The following is a 15857-nucleotide window of genomic DNA, read 5'->3' on the forward strand; positions in this document are numbered from 1 at the left end:
GGGGATGATGTGTTAGTTGTTGAATGACAGTGATGGGGATGATGTGTTAATTCTTTGATGACAGTGATGGGGATGATTTGTTAATGATTGTTTAATTACAGTGATCAAGATGGTGTGTTAATGATTGTTTAATGGCAGTGATGGGTCTGATGTGTTAATGATTGTTTAATGACAGTGATGGTGATGATGTGTTAATGATTGTTTAATGATCGTGATGGGGTTGATGTGTTAATGATGGTTTAAAGACAGTGATGGGGATGATGTGTTCATGGATTTCTGACAGTGATGGTTATGGTGTGTTCATTGTTTAATGGCAGTGGTGGGGCTGATGTGTTAATGATTGTTTAATGACAGTGATGGTGATGATGTGTTAATGATTGTTTAATGACAGTTATGGGGATGATGTGTTAATGATTGTTTAATGATAGTGATGGGGATGATGTGGTAATCAATGTTTAATGACAGTGATGGGGAGGGAGAGTTAATGATTGTTTAATGACAGTGATGTGGTGATGTGTTAATGATTGTTTAATGACTGTGATGAGGATGATGTGATAATTGTTTAATGAGAGTGATGGGGCTGATGTGTTAATTCTTTGATGACAGTGATGGGGATGATGTGTTAATCATTGTTTAATGACAGTGATGGGGAGGGAGAGTTAATGATTGTTTAATGACAGTGATGTGGTGATGTGTTAATGATTGTTTAATGACTGTGATGAGGATGATGTGATAATTGTTTAATGAGAGTGATGGGGCTGATGTGTTAATTCTTTGATGACAGTGATGGGGATGATGTGTTAATGATTGTTTAATGATCGTGATGGGGATGATGTGTTAATGATTGTTTAATGACAGTGATGGGGATGATGTGTTAATGGTTTTCTGAAAGTGATGGTTATGATGTGTTCATTGTTTAATGGCAGTGGTGTGGCTGATGTGTTAATGATTGTTTTATGATCGTGATGGGGATGATGTGTTAATGATTGTTTAATGATAGTATTGGGGATAATGTGTCAATGATTGTTTCACGATAGTGATGGGGATGATGTGTTAATGATTGTTTAATGACAGTGATGTTGATGATGTGTTAATTACTGTTTAATGAGAGTGATGGGGATGATGTGTTAATGATTGTTTAATGACAGTGATGGGGATGATGTGTTAATGACTGTTTAATGACAGTGATGGGGATGATGTGTTAATTGTACCATGATGGTGATGCGGATGATGTGTCAATCGTTGTTTAATGACAGTGATGGGGATGACGTGTTCATTGTTTAATGACAGTGATGGGTATGATATGTTAATGATTGTTTAATGACAGTGATGGGGATGATGTGTTAATGATTGTTTAATAGCAATGATGGGGCTGATGTGTTAATGATTGTTTAATGACAGTGATGGGGATGAATATCAATGATTGTTTAATGATAGTGATGGGGATGATGTGGTAATCATTCTTTAATGGCAGTGATGGAGAGGAAGTGTTAATGATTGTATAATGACAGTGATGGGGATGATGTGTTAATGAGTGATTAATGACAGTGATGGGGATGTTGTGTTAATGATTGTTTAATGATCGTGATGGGGATGCTGTGGTAATCATTGTTTAATGACAGTGATGGGGAGGAAGTGTTAATGCTTGTTTCATGACAGTGATGAGGATGATGTGTTAATTATTGTTTAATGATAGTATTGGGGATAATGTGTCAATGATTGTTTCAAGATAGTGATGGGGATGATATGGTAATCATTGTTTAATGACAGTGATGTGGAGGAAGTGTTAATGATTGTTTAATGACAGTGATGGGGATGATGTGTTAATGATTGTTTTATGACAGTGATGAGGATGATGTGTTAATGATTGTTTAATGATAGTATTGGGGATAATGTGTCAATGATTGTTTCAAGATAGTGATGGGGATGATGAGGTAATATTGTTTAATGACAGTGATGGGGATGATGTGTTAATGACTGTTTAATGACAGTGATGGGAATGATGTGTTAATGATTGTTTATTGACAGTGATGGGGATGATATGTTAATTATTGTTTATTGACAGTGATGGGGATGATGCGTTAATCATTGTTTAATGACAGTGATGTGGTGATTTGTTAATGACTGTTTAATGATAGTGATGGGGATGATGTGTTAATGATTGTATGATGACAGTGATGGGGATGATGTGTTAATTGGTTAATGACAGTGATCGGGATGATGTGTTAATGATTGTTTAATGACAGTGATGGGGATGATATGTTCATCATTGTTTAATGACAGTGATGGTGTTGATGTGTTAATTCTTTGATGACAGTGATGGGGATGATTTGTTAATGATTATTTAATGACAGTGATCAAGATGGTGTGTTAATGATTGTTTAATGGCAGTGATGGGGCTGATGTGTTAATGATTGTTTCACGATAATGATGGGTATGATGTGATATTCATTGTTTAATGACAGTGATGGGTATGATGTGTTAATGATTGTTTAATGACATTGATGGGGATGGTTAGTTAATGATTGTTTAATGACAGTGATGGGAATGATGTGTTAATGATTGTTTAATGCCAGTGATAGGGATGATGTGTTAATGATTGTTTAATGACAGTGATGGGGATGGTGTGTTAATGATTGTTTAATAACAGTGATGGGGATGATGTGTTAATAATTGTTTAATGGCAATAAAAGGGTGATGTGTTAATTGTTTAATGACAGTGATGGGGATGATGTGTTAATTGTTTAATGACAGTGATGGGGATGATGTGTTAATGATTGTTTAATGTCAGTGATGGGGATGATGTGTTAATCGTAGTTTACTAACAGTGAGGGGGATGATATGTTAATCATTGTTTAATGACAGTGATGGGGTTGATGTGTTAATTCTTGATGACAGTGATGGGGATGATGTGTTAATGATTGTTTAATGGCAGTGATGGGGCTGATGTGTTAATGATTGTATGATTACAGTGATGGGGATGATGTGTTAATTGTTTAATGACAGTGATGGGGATGATGTGTTAATTGGTTATTCACAGTGGTGGGGATGATGTGTTAATCATTGTTTAATGGCAGTGATGGGGTTGATGTGTTAATTCTTTGATGACAGTGATGGGGATGATTTGTTAATGATTATTTAATGACAGTGATCAAGATGGTGTGTTAATGATTGTTTAATGGCAGTGATGGGGCTGATGTGTTAATGATTGTTTAATGACAGTGATGGGGATGATGTGTTAATGATTGTTTAATGACATTGATGGGGATGATGTGTTAATGATTGTTTAATGACAGTGATGGGGATGATGTGTTAATGATTGTTTAATGACAGTGATGGGGATGATGTGTTAATGATTGTTTAATGACATTGATGGGGATGATGTGTTAATGATTGTTTAATGACAGTGATGGGGATGATGTGTTAATGATTGTTTAATGACAGTGATGGGGATGATGTGTTAATGATTGTTTAATGACAGTGATGGGGATGATGTGTTAATCATTGTTTAATGGCAGTGATGGGGTTGATGTGTTAATTCTTTGATGACAGTGATGGGGATGATTTGTTAATGATTATTTAATGACAGTGATCAAGATGGTGTGTTAATGATTGTTTAATGGCAGTGATGGGGCTGATGTGTTAATGATTGTTTAATGACAGTGATGGGGATGATGTGTTAATGATTGTTTAATGACATTGATGGGGATGATGTGTTAATGATTGTTTAATGACAGTGATGGGGATGATGTGTTAATGATTGTTTAATGACAGTGATGGGGATAATGTGTTAATGATTGTTTAATAACAGTGATGGGGATGATGTGTTAATAATTGTTTAATGGCAATAAAAGGGTGATGTGTTAATTGTTTAATGACAGTGATGGGGATGATGTGTTAATTGTTTAATGACAGTGATGGGGATGATGTGTTAATGATTGTTTAATGTCAGTGATGGGGATGATGTGTTAATCGTAGTTTAATAACAATGAGGGGGATGATGTGTTAATAATTGTTTAATGGCAATAAAAGGGTGATGTGTTAATTCTTGATGACAGTGATGGGGATGATGTGTTAATGATTGTTTAATGGCAGTGATGGGGCTGATGTGTTAATGATTGTATGATTACAGTGATGGGGATGATGTGTTAATTGTTTAATGACAGTGATGGGGATGATGTGTTAATTGGTTATTCACAGTGGTGGGGATGATGTGTTAATCATTGTTTAATGGCAGTGATGGGGTTGATGTGTTAATTCTTTGATGACAGTGAAGGGGATGATTTGTTAATGATTATTTAATGACAGTGATCAAGATGGTGTGTTAATGATTGTTTAATGGCAGTGATGGGGCTGATGTGTTAATGATTGTTTAATGACAGTGATGGGGATGATGTGTTAATGATTGTTTAATGACATTGATGGGGATGATGTGTTAATGATTGTTTAATGACAGTGATGGGGATGATGTGTTAATGATTGTTTAATGACAGTGATGGGGATGATGTGTTAATGATTGTTTAATGACATTGATGGGGATGATGTGTTAATGATTGTTTAATGACAGTGATGGGGATGATGTGTTAATGATTGTTTAATGACAGTGATGGGGATGATGTGTTAATGATTGTTTAATGATAGTATTGGGGATAATGTGTCAATGATTGTTTCACGATAGTGATGGGGATGATGTGTTAATGATTGTTTAATGACAGTGATGTTGATGATGTGTTAATTACTGTTTAATGAGAGTGATGGGGATGATGTGTTAATGATTGTTTAATGACAGTGATGGGGATGATGTGTTAATGACTGTTTAATGACAGTGATGGGGATGATGTGTTAATTGTATCATGATGGTGATGCGGATGATGTGTCAATCGTTGTTTAATGACAGTGATGGGGATGACGTGTTCATTGTTTAATGACAGTGATGGGTATGATATGTTAATGATTGTTTAATGACAGTGATGGGGATGATGTGTTAATGATTGTTTAATAGCAATGATGGGGCTGATGTGTTAATGATTGTTTAATGACAGTGATGGGGATGAATATGAATGATTGTTTAATGATAGTGATGGGGATGATGTGGTAATCATTCTTTAATGGCAGTGATGGAGAGGAAGTGTTAATGATTGTATAATGACAGTGATGGGGATGATGTGTTAATGAGTGATTAATGACAGTGATGGGGATGTTGTGTTAATGATTGTTTAATGATCGTGATGGGGATGATGTGGTAATCATTGTTTAATGACAGTGATGGGGAGGAAGTGTTAATGCTTGTTTCATGACAGTGATGAGGATGATGTGTTAATTATTGTTTAATGATAGTATTGGGGATAATGTGTCAATGATTGTTTCAAGATAGTGATGGGGATGATATGGTAATCATTGTTTAATGACAGTGATGTGGAGGAAGTGTTAATGATTGTTTAATGACAGTGATGGGGATGATGTGTTAATGATTGTTTTATGACAGTGATGAGGATGATGTGTTAATGATTGTTTAATGATAGTATTGGGGATAATGTGTCAATGATTGTTTCAAGATAGTGATGGGGATGATGAGGTAATATTGTTTAATGACAGTGATGGGGATGATGTGTTAATGACTGTTTAATGACAGTGATGGGGATGATGTGTTAATGATTGTTTATTGACAGTGATGGGGATGATATGTTAATTATTGTTTATTGACAGTGATGGGGATGATGTGTTAATCATTGTTTAATGACAGTGATGTGGTGATTTGTTAATGACTGTTTAATGATAGTGATGGGGATGATGTGTTAATGATTGTATGATGACAGTGATGGGGATGATGTGTTAATTGGTTAATGACAGTGATCGGGATGATGTGTTAATGATTGTTTAATGACAGTGATGGGGATGATATGTTCATCATTGTTTAATGACAGTGATGGTGTTGATGTGTTAATTCTTTGATGACAGTGATGGGGATGATTTGTTAATGATTATTTAATGACAGTGATCAAGATGGTGTGTTAATGATTGTTTAATGGCAGTGATGGGGCTGATGTGTTAATGATTGTTTCACGATAATGATGGGTATGATGTGATATTCATTGTTTAATGACAGTGATGGGTATGATGTGTTAATGATTGTTTAATGACATTGATGGGGATGGTGTGTTAATGATTGTTTAATGACAGTGATGGGAATGATGTGTTAATGATTGTTTAATGACAGTGATGGGGATGATGTGTTAATGATTGTTTAATGACAGAGATGGGGATGATGTGTTAATGATTGTTTAATGACAGTGATGGGGATGATGTGTTAATGATTGTTTAATGACAGTGGATGGTGTGTTAATGATTGTTTAATGACAGTGATGGGGATAATGTGTTAATGATTGTTTAATAACAGTGATGGGGATGATGTGTTAATAATTGTTTAATGGCAATAAAAGGGTGATGTGTTAATTGTTTAATGACAGTGATGGGGATGATGTGTTAATTGTTTAATGACAGTGATGGGGATGATGTGTTAATGATTGTTTAATGTCAGTGATGGGGATGATGTGTTAATCGTAGTTTAATAACAGTGAGGGGGATGATATGTTAATCATTGTTTAATGACAGTGATGGGGTTGATTTATTAATTCTTGATGACAGTGATGGGGATGATGTGTTAATGATTGTTTAATGGCAGTGATGGGGCTGATGTGTTAATGATTGTATGATTACAGTGATGGGGATGATGTGTTAATTGTTTAATGACAGTGATGGGGATGATGTGTTAATTGGTTATTCACAGTGGTGGGGATGATGTGTTAATCATTGTTTAATGGCAGTGATGGGGTTGATGTGTTAATTCTTTGATGACAGTGATGGGGATGATTTGTTAATGATTATTTAATGACAGTGATCAAGATGGTGTGTTAATGATTGTTTAATGGCAGTGATGGGGCTGATGTGTTAATGATTGTTTAATGACAGTGATGGGGATGATGTGTTAATGATTGTTTAATGACATTGATGGGGATGATGTGTTAATGATTGTTTAATGACAGTGATGGGGATGATGTGTTAATGATTGTTTAATGACAGTGATGGGGATGATGTGTTAATGATTGTTTAATGACATTGATGGGGATGATGTGTTAATGATTGTTTAATGACAGTGATGGGGATGATGTGTTAATGATTGTTTAATGACAGTGATGGGGATGATGTGTTAATGATTGTTTAATGACAGTGATGGGGATGATGTGTTAATCATTGTTTAATGGCAGTGATGGGGTTGATGTGTTAATTCTTTGATGACAGTGATGGGGATGATTTGTTAATGATTATTTAATGACAGTGATCAAGATGGTGTGTTAATGATTGTTTAATGGCAGTGATGGGGCTGATGTGTTAATGATTGTTTAATGACAGTGATGGGGATGATGTGTTAATGATTGTTTAATGACATTGATGGGGATGATGTGTTAATGATTGTTTAATGACAGTGATGGGGATGATGTGTTAATGATTGTTTAATGACAGTGATGGGGATGATGTGTTAATGATTGTTTAATGACATTGATGGGGATGATGTGTTAATGATTGTTTAATGACAGTGATGGGGATGATGTGTTAATGATTGTTTAATGACAGTGATGGGGATGATGTGTTAATGATTGTTTAATGACAGTGATGGGGATGATGTGTTAATGATTGTTTAATGACAGTGATGGGGATGATGTGTTAATGATTGTTTATTGACAGTGATGGGGATGATATGTTAATTATTGTTTATTGACAGTGATGGGGATGATGTGTTAATCATTGTTTAATGACAGTGATGTGGTGATTTGTTAATGACTGTTTAATGATAGTGATGGGGATGATGTGTTAATGATTGTATGATGACGGTGATGGGGATGATGTGTTAATTGGTTAATGACAGTGATCGGGATGATGTGTTAATGATTGTTTAATGACAGTGATGGGGATGATATGTTCATCATTGTTTAATGACAGTGATGGTGTTGATGTGTTAATTCTTTGATGACAGTGATGGGGATGATTTGTTAATGATTATTTAATGACAGTGATCAAGATGGTGTGTTAATGATTGTTTAATGGCAGGGATGGGGCTGACGTGTTAATGATTGTTTCACGATAATGATGGGTATGATGTGATATTCATTGTTTAATGACAGTGATGGGTATGATGTGTTAATGATTGTTTAATGACATTGATGGGGATGGTGTGTTAATGATTGTTTAATGACAGTGATGGGGATGATGTGTTAATGATTGTTTAATGACAGTGATGGGGATGATGTGTTAATGATTGTTTAATGACAGAGATGGGGATGATGTGTTAATGATTGTTTAATGACAGTGATGGGGATGATGTGTTAATGATTGTTTAATGACAGTGATGGGGATGGTGTGTTAATGATTGTTTAATGACAGTGATGGGGATAATGTGTTAATGATTGTTTAATAACAGTGATGGGGATGATGTGTTAATAATTGTTTAATGGCAATAAAAGGGTGATGTGTTAATTGTTTAATGACAGTGATGGGGAAGATGTGTTAATTGTTTAATGACAGTGATGGGGATGATGTGTTAATGATTGTTTAATGTCAGTGATGGGGATGATGTGTTAATCGTAGTTTAATAACAGTGAGGGGGATGATATGTTAATCATTGTTTAATGACAGTGATGGGGTTGATGTGTTAATTCTTGATGACAGTGATGGGGATGATGTGTTAATGATTGTTTAATGGCAGTGATGGGGCTGATGTGTTAATGATTGTATGATTACAGTGATGGGGATGATGTGTTAATTGTTTAATGACAGTGATGGGGATGATGTGTTAATTGGTTATTCACAGTGGTGGGGATGATGTGTTAATCATTGTTTAATGGCAGTGATGGGGTTGATGTGTTAATTCTTTGATGACAGTGATGGGGATGATTTGTTAATGATTATTTAATGACAGTGATCAAGATGGTGTGTTAATGATTGTTTAATGGCAGTGATGGGGCTGATGTGTTAATGATTGTTTAATGACAGTGATGGGGATGATGTGTTAATGATTGTTTAATGACATTGATGGGGATGATGTGTTAATGATTGTTTAATGACAGTGATGGGGATGATGTGTTAATGATTGTTTAATGACATTGATGGGGATGATGTGTTAATGATTGTTTAATGACAGTGATGGGGATGATGTGTTAATGATTGTTTAATGACAGTGATGGGGATGATGTGTTAATGATTGTTTAATGACCGTGATGGGGATGATGTGTTAATCATTGTTTAATGGCAGTGATGGGGTTGATGTGTTAATTCTTTGATGACAGTGATGGGGATGATTTGTTAATGATTATTTAATGACAGTGATCAAGATGGTGTGTTAATGATTGTTTAATGGCAGTGATGGGGCTGATGTGTTAATGATTGTTTAATGACAGTGATGGGGATGATGTGTTAATGATTGTTTAATGACATTGATGGGGATGATGTGTTAATGATTGTTTAATGACAGTGATGGGGATGATGTGTTAATGATTGTTTAATGACAGTGATGGGGATAATGTGTTAATGATTGTTTAATAACAGTGATGGGGATGATGTGTTAATAATTGTTTAATGGCAATAAAAGGGTGATGTGTTAATTGTTTAATGACAGTGATGGGGATGATGTGTTAATTGTTTAATGACAGTGATGGGGATGATGTGTTAATGATTGTTTAATGTCAGTGATGGGGATGATGTGTTAATCGTAGTTTAATAACAGTGAGGGGGATGATGTGTTAATAATTGTTTAATGGCAATAAAAGGGTGATGTGTTAATTCTTGATGACAGTGATGGGGATGATGTGTTAATGATTGTTTAATGGCAGTGATGGGGCTGATGTGTTAATGATTGTATGATTACAGTGATGGGGATGATGTGTTAATTGTTTAATGACAGTGATGGGGATGATGTGTTAATTGGTTATTCACAGTGGTGGGGATGATGTGTTAATCATTGTTTAATGGCAGTGATGGGGTTGATGTGTTAATTCTTTGATGACAGTGAAGGGGATGATTTGTTAATGATTATTTAATGACAGTGATCAAGATGGTGTGTTAATGATTGTTTAATGGCAGTGATGGGGCTGATGTGTTAATGATTGTTTAATGACAGTGATGGGGATGATGTGTTAATGATTGTTTAATGACATTGATGGGGATGATGTGTTAATGATTGTTTAATGACAGTGATGGGGATGATGTGTTAATGATTGTTTAATGACAGTGATGGGGATGATGTGTTAATGATTGTTTAATGACATTGATGGGGATGATGTGTTAATGATTGTTTAATGACAGTGATGGGGATGATGTGTTAATGATTGTTTAATGACAGTGATGGGGATGATGTGTTAATGATTGTTTAATGATAGTATTGGGGATAATGTGTCAATGATTGTTTCACGATAGTGATGGGGATGATGTGTTAATGATTGTTTAATGACAGTGATGTTGATGATGTGTTAATTACTGTTTAATGAGAGTGATGGGGATGATGTGTTAATGATTGTTTAATGACAGTGATGGGGATGATGTGTTAATGACTGTTTAATGACAGTGATGGGGATGATGTGTTAATTGTATCATGATGGTGATGCGGATGATGTGTCAATCGTTGTTTAATGACAGTGATGGGGATGACGTGTTCATTGTTTAATGACAGTGATGGGTATGATATGTTAATGATTGTTTAATGACAGTGATGGGGATGATGTGTTAATGATTGTTTAATAGCAATGATGGGGCTGATGTGTTAATGATTGTTTAATGACAGTGATGGGGATGAATATGAATGATTGTTTAATGATAGTGATGGGGATGATGTGGTAATCATTCTTTAATGGCAGTGATGGAGAGGAAGTGTTAATGATTGTATAATGACAGTGATGGGGATGATGTGTTAATGAGTGATTAATGACAGTGATGGGGATGTTGTGTTAATGATTGTTTAATGATCGTGATGGGGATGATGTGGTAATCATTGTTTAATGACAGTGATGGGGAGGAAGTGTTAATGCTTGTTTCATGACAGTGATGAGGATGATGTGTTAATTATTGTTTAATGATAGTATTGGGGATAATGTGTCAATGATTGTTTCAAGATAGTGATGGGGATGATATGGTAATCATTGTTTAATGACAGTGATGTGGAGGAAGTGTTAATGATTGTTTAATGACAGTGATGGGGATGATGTGTTAATGATTGTTTTATGACAGTGATGAGGATGATGTGTTAATGATTGTTTAATGATAGTATTGGGGATAATGTGTCAATGATTGTTTCAAGATAGTGATGGGGATGATGAGGTAATATTGTTTAATGACAGTGATGGGGATGATGTGTTAATGACTGTTTAATGACAGTGATGGGGATGATGTGTTAATGATTGTTTATTGACAGTGATGGGGATGATATGTTAATTATTGTTTATTGACAGTGATGGGGATGATGTGTTAATCATTGTTTAATGACAGTGATGTGGTGATTTGTTAATGACTGTTTAATGATAGTGATGGGGATGATGTGTTAATGATTGTATGATGACAGTGATGGGGATGATGTGTTAATTGGTTAATGACAGTGATCGGGATGATGTGTTAATGATTGTTTAATGACAGTGATGGGGATGATATGTTCATCATTGTTTAATGACAGTGATGGTGTTGATGTGTTAATTCTTTGATGACAGTGATGGGGATGATTTGTTAATGATTATTTAATGACAGTGATCAAGATGGTGTGTTAATGATTGTTTAATGGCAGTGATGGGGCTGATGTGTTAATGATTGTTTCACGATAATGATGGGTATGATGTGATATTCATTGTTTAATGACAGTGATGGGTATGATGTGTTAATGATTGTTTAATGACATTGATGGGGATGGTGTGTTAATGATTGTTTAATGACAGTGATGGGAATGATGTGTTAATGATTGTTTAATGACAGTGATGGGGATGATGTGTTAATGATTGTTTAATGACAGAGATGGGGATGATGTGTTAATGATTGTTTAATGACAGTGATGGGGATGATGTGTTAATGATTGTTTAATGACAGTGGATGGTGTGTTAATGATTGTTTAATGACAGTGATGGGGATAATGTGTTAATGATTGTTTAATAACAGTGATGGGGATGATGTGTTAATAATTGTTTAATGGCAATAAAAGGGTGATGTGTTAATTGTTTAATGACAGTGATGGGGATGATGTGTTAATTGTTTAATGACAGTGATGGGGATGATGTGTTAATGATTGTTTAATGTCAGTGATGGGGATGATGTGTTAATCGTAGTTTAATAACAGTGAGGGGGATGATATGTTAATCATTGTTTAATGACAGTGATGGGGTTGATTTATTAATTCTTGATGACAGTGATGGGGATGATGTGTTAATGATTGTTTAATGGCAGTGATGGGGCTGATGTGTTAATGATTGTATGATTACAGTGATGGGGATGATGTGTTAATTGTTTAATGACAGTGATGGGGATGATGTGTTAATTGGTTATTCACAGTGGTGGGGATGATGTGTTAATCATTGTTTAATGGCAGTGATGGGGTTGATGTGTTAATTCTTTGATGACAGTGATGGGGATGATTTGTTAATGATTATTTAATGACAGTGATCAAGATGGTGTGTTAATGATTGTTTAATGGCAGTGATGGGGCTGATGTGTTAATGATTGTTTAATGACAGTGATGGGGATGATGTGTTAATGATTGTTTAATGACATTGATGGGGATGATGTGTTAATGATTGTTTAATGACAGTGATGGGGATGATGTGTTAATGATTGTTTAATGACAGTGATGGGGATAATGTGTTAATGATTGTTTAATAACAGTGATGGGGATGATGTGTTAATAATTGTTTAATGGCAATAAAAGGGTGATGTGTTAATTGTTTAATGACAGTGATGGGGATGATGTGTTAATTGTTTAATGACAGTGATGGGGATGATGTGTTAATGATTGTTTAATGTCAGTGATGGGGATGATGTGTTAATCGTAGTTTAATAACAGTGAGGGGGATGATGTGTTAATAATTGTTTAATGGCAATAAAAGGGTGATGTGTTAATTCTTGATGACAGTGATGGGGATGATGTGTTAATGATTGTTTAATGGCAGTGATGGGGCTGATGTGTTAATGATTGTATGATTACAGTGATGGGGATGATGTGTTAATTGTTTAATGACAGTGATGGGGATGATGTGTTAATTGGTTATTCACAGTGGTGGGGATGATGTGTTAATCATTGTTTAATGGCAGTGATGGGGTTGATGTGTTAATTCTTTGATGACAGTGAAGGGGATGATTTGTTAATGATTATTTAATGACAGTGATCAAGATGGTGTGTTAATGATTGTTTAATGGCAGTGATGGGGCTGATGTGTTAATGATTGTTTAATGACAGTGATGGGGATGATGTGTTAATGATTGTTTAATGACATTGATGGGGATGATGTGTTAATGATTGTTTAATGACAGTGATGGGGATGATGTGTTAATGATTGTTTAATGACAGTGATGGGGATGATGTGTTAATGATTGTTTAATGACATTGATGGGGATGATGTGTTAATGATTGTTTAATGACAGTGATGGGGATGATGTGTTAATGATTGTTTAATGACAGTGATGGGGATGATGTGTTAATGATTGTTTAATGATAGTATTGGGGATAATGTGTCAATGATTGTTTCACGATAGTGATGGGGATGATGTGTTAATGATTGTTTAATGACAGTGATGTTGATGATGTGTTAATTACTGTTTAATGAGAGTGATGGGGATGATGTGTTAATGATTGTTTAATGACAGTGATGGGGATGATGTGTTAATGACTGTTTAATGACAGTGATGGGGATGATGTGTTAATTGTATCATGATGGTGATGCGGATGATGTGTCAATCGTTGTTTAATGACAGTGATGGGGATGACGTGTTCATTGTTTAATGACAGTGATGGGTATGATATGTTAATGATTGTTTAATGACAGTGATGGGGATGATGTGTTAATGATTGTTTAATAGCAATGATGGGGCTGATGTGTTAATGATTGTTTAATGACAGTGATGGGGATGAATATGAATGATTGTTTAATGATAGTGATGGGGATGATGTGGTAATCATTCTTTAATGGCAGTGATGGAGAGGAAGTGTTAATGATTGTATAATGACAGTGATGGGGATGATGTGTTAATGAGTGATTAATGACAGTGATGGGGATGTTGTGTTAATGATTGTTTAATGATCGTGATGGGGATGATGTGGTAATCATTGTTTAATGACAGTGATGGGGAGGAAGTGTTAATGCTTGTTTCATGACAGTGATGAGGATGATGTGTTAATTATTGTTTAATGATAGTATTGGGGATAATGTGTCAATGATTGTTTCAAGATAGTGATGGGGATGATATGGTAATCATTGTTTAATGACAGTGATGTGGAGGAAGTGTTAATGATTGTTTAATGACAGTGATGGGGATGATGTGTTAATGATTGTTTTATGACAGTGATGAGGATGATGTGTTAATGATTGTTTAATGATAGTATTGGGGATAATGTGTCAATGATTGTTTCAAGATAGTGATGGGGATGATGAGGTAATATTGTTTAATGACAGTGATGGGGATGATGTGTTAATGACTGTTTAATGACAGTGATGGGGATGATGTGTTAATGATTGTTTATTGACAGTGATGGGGATGATATGTTAATTATTGTTTATTGACAGTGATGGGGATGATGTGTTAATCATTGTTTAATGACAGTGATGTGGTGATTTGTTAATGACTGTTTAATGATAGTGATGGGGATGATGTGTTAATGATTGTATGATGACAGTGATGGGGATGATGTGTTAATTGGTTAATGACAGTGATCGGGATGATGTGTTAATGATTGTTTAATGACAGTGATGGGGATGATATGTTCATCATTGTTTAATGACAGTGATGGTGTTGATGTGTTAATTCTTTGATGACAGTGATGGGGATGATTTGTTAATGATTATTTAATGACAGTGATCAAGATGGTGTGTTAATGATTGTTTAATGGCAGTGATGGGGCTGATGTGTTAATGATTGTTTCACGATAATGATGGGTATGATGTGATATTCATTGTTTAATGACAGTGATGGGTATGATGTGTTAATGATTGTTTAATGACATTGATGGGGATGGTGTGTTAATGATTGTTTAATGACAGTGATGGGAATGATGTGTTAATGATTGTTTAATGACAGTGATGGGGATGATGTGTTAATGATTGTTTAATGACAGAGATGGGGATGATGTGTTAATGATTGTTTAATGACAGTGATGGGGATGATGTGTTAATGATTGTTTAATGACAGTGGATGGTGTGTTAATGATTGTTTAATGACAGTGATGGGGATAATGTGTTAATGATTGTTTAATAACAGTGATGGGGATGATGTGTTAATAATTGTTTAATGGCAATAAAAGGGTGATGTGTTAATTGTTTAATGACAGTGATGGGGATGATGTGTTAATTGTTTAATGACAGTGATGGGGATGATGTGTTAATGATTGTTTAATGTCAGTGATGGGGATGATGTGTTAATCGTAGTTTAATAACAGTGAGGGGGATGATATGTTAATCATTGTTTAATGACAGTGATGGGGTTGATTTATTAATTCTTGATGACAGTGATGGGGATGATGTGTTAATGATTGTTTAATGGCAGTGATGGGGCTGATGTGTTAATGATTGTATGATTACAGTGATGGGGATGATGTGTTAATTGTTTAATGACAGTGATGGGGA

At 35.1% G+C, this 15857-nt stretch overlaps 1 protein-coding gene across 3 annotated transcripts in view; it reads left to right on the forward strand.

Annotated features, from left to right (window-relative positions):
• Positions 1-15857, forward strand: part of svep1 (sushi, von Willebrand factor type A, EGF and pentraxin domain containing 1) — a 417550-nt gene that overhangs the window by 132230 nt on the left and 269463 nt on the right. The window lies entirely within an intron of this gene.

This window comes from Scyliorhinus torazame, chromosome 9 (assembly GCF_047496885.1).
Source record: "Scyliorhinus torazame isolate Kashiwa2021f chromosome 9, sScyTor2.1, whole genome shotgun sequence".
Taxonomy (NCBI): Eukaryota; Metazoa; Chordata; class Chondrichthyes; order Carcharhiniformes; family Scyliorhinidae; genus Scyliorhinus; species Scyliorhinus torazame.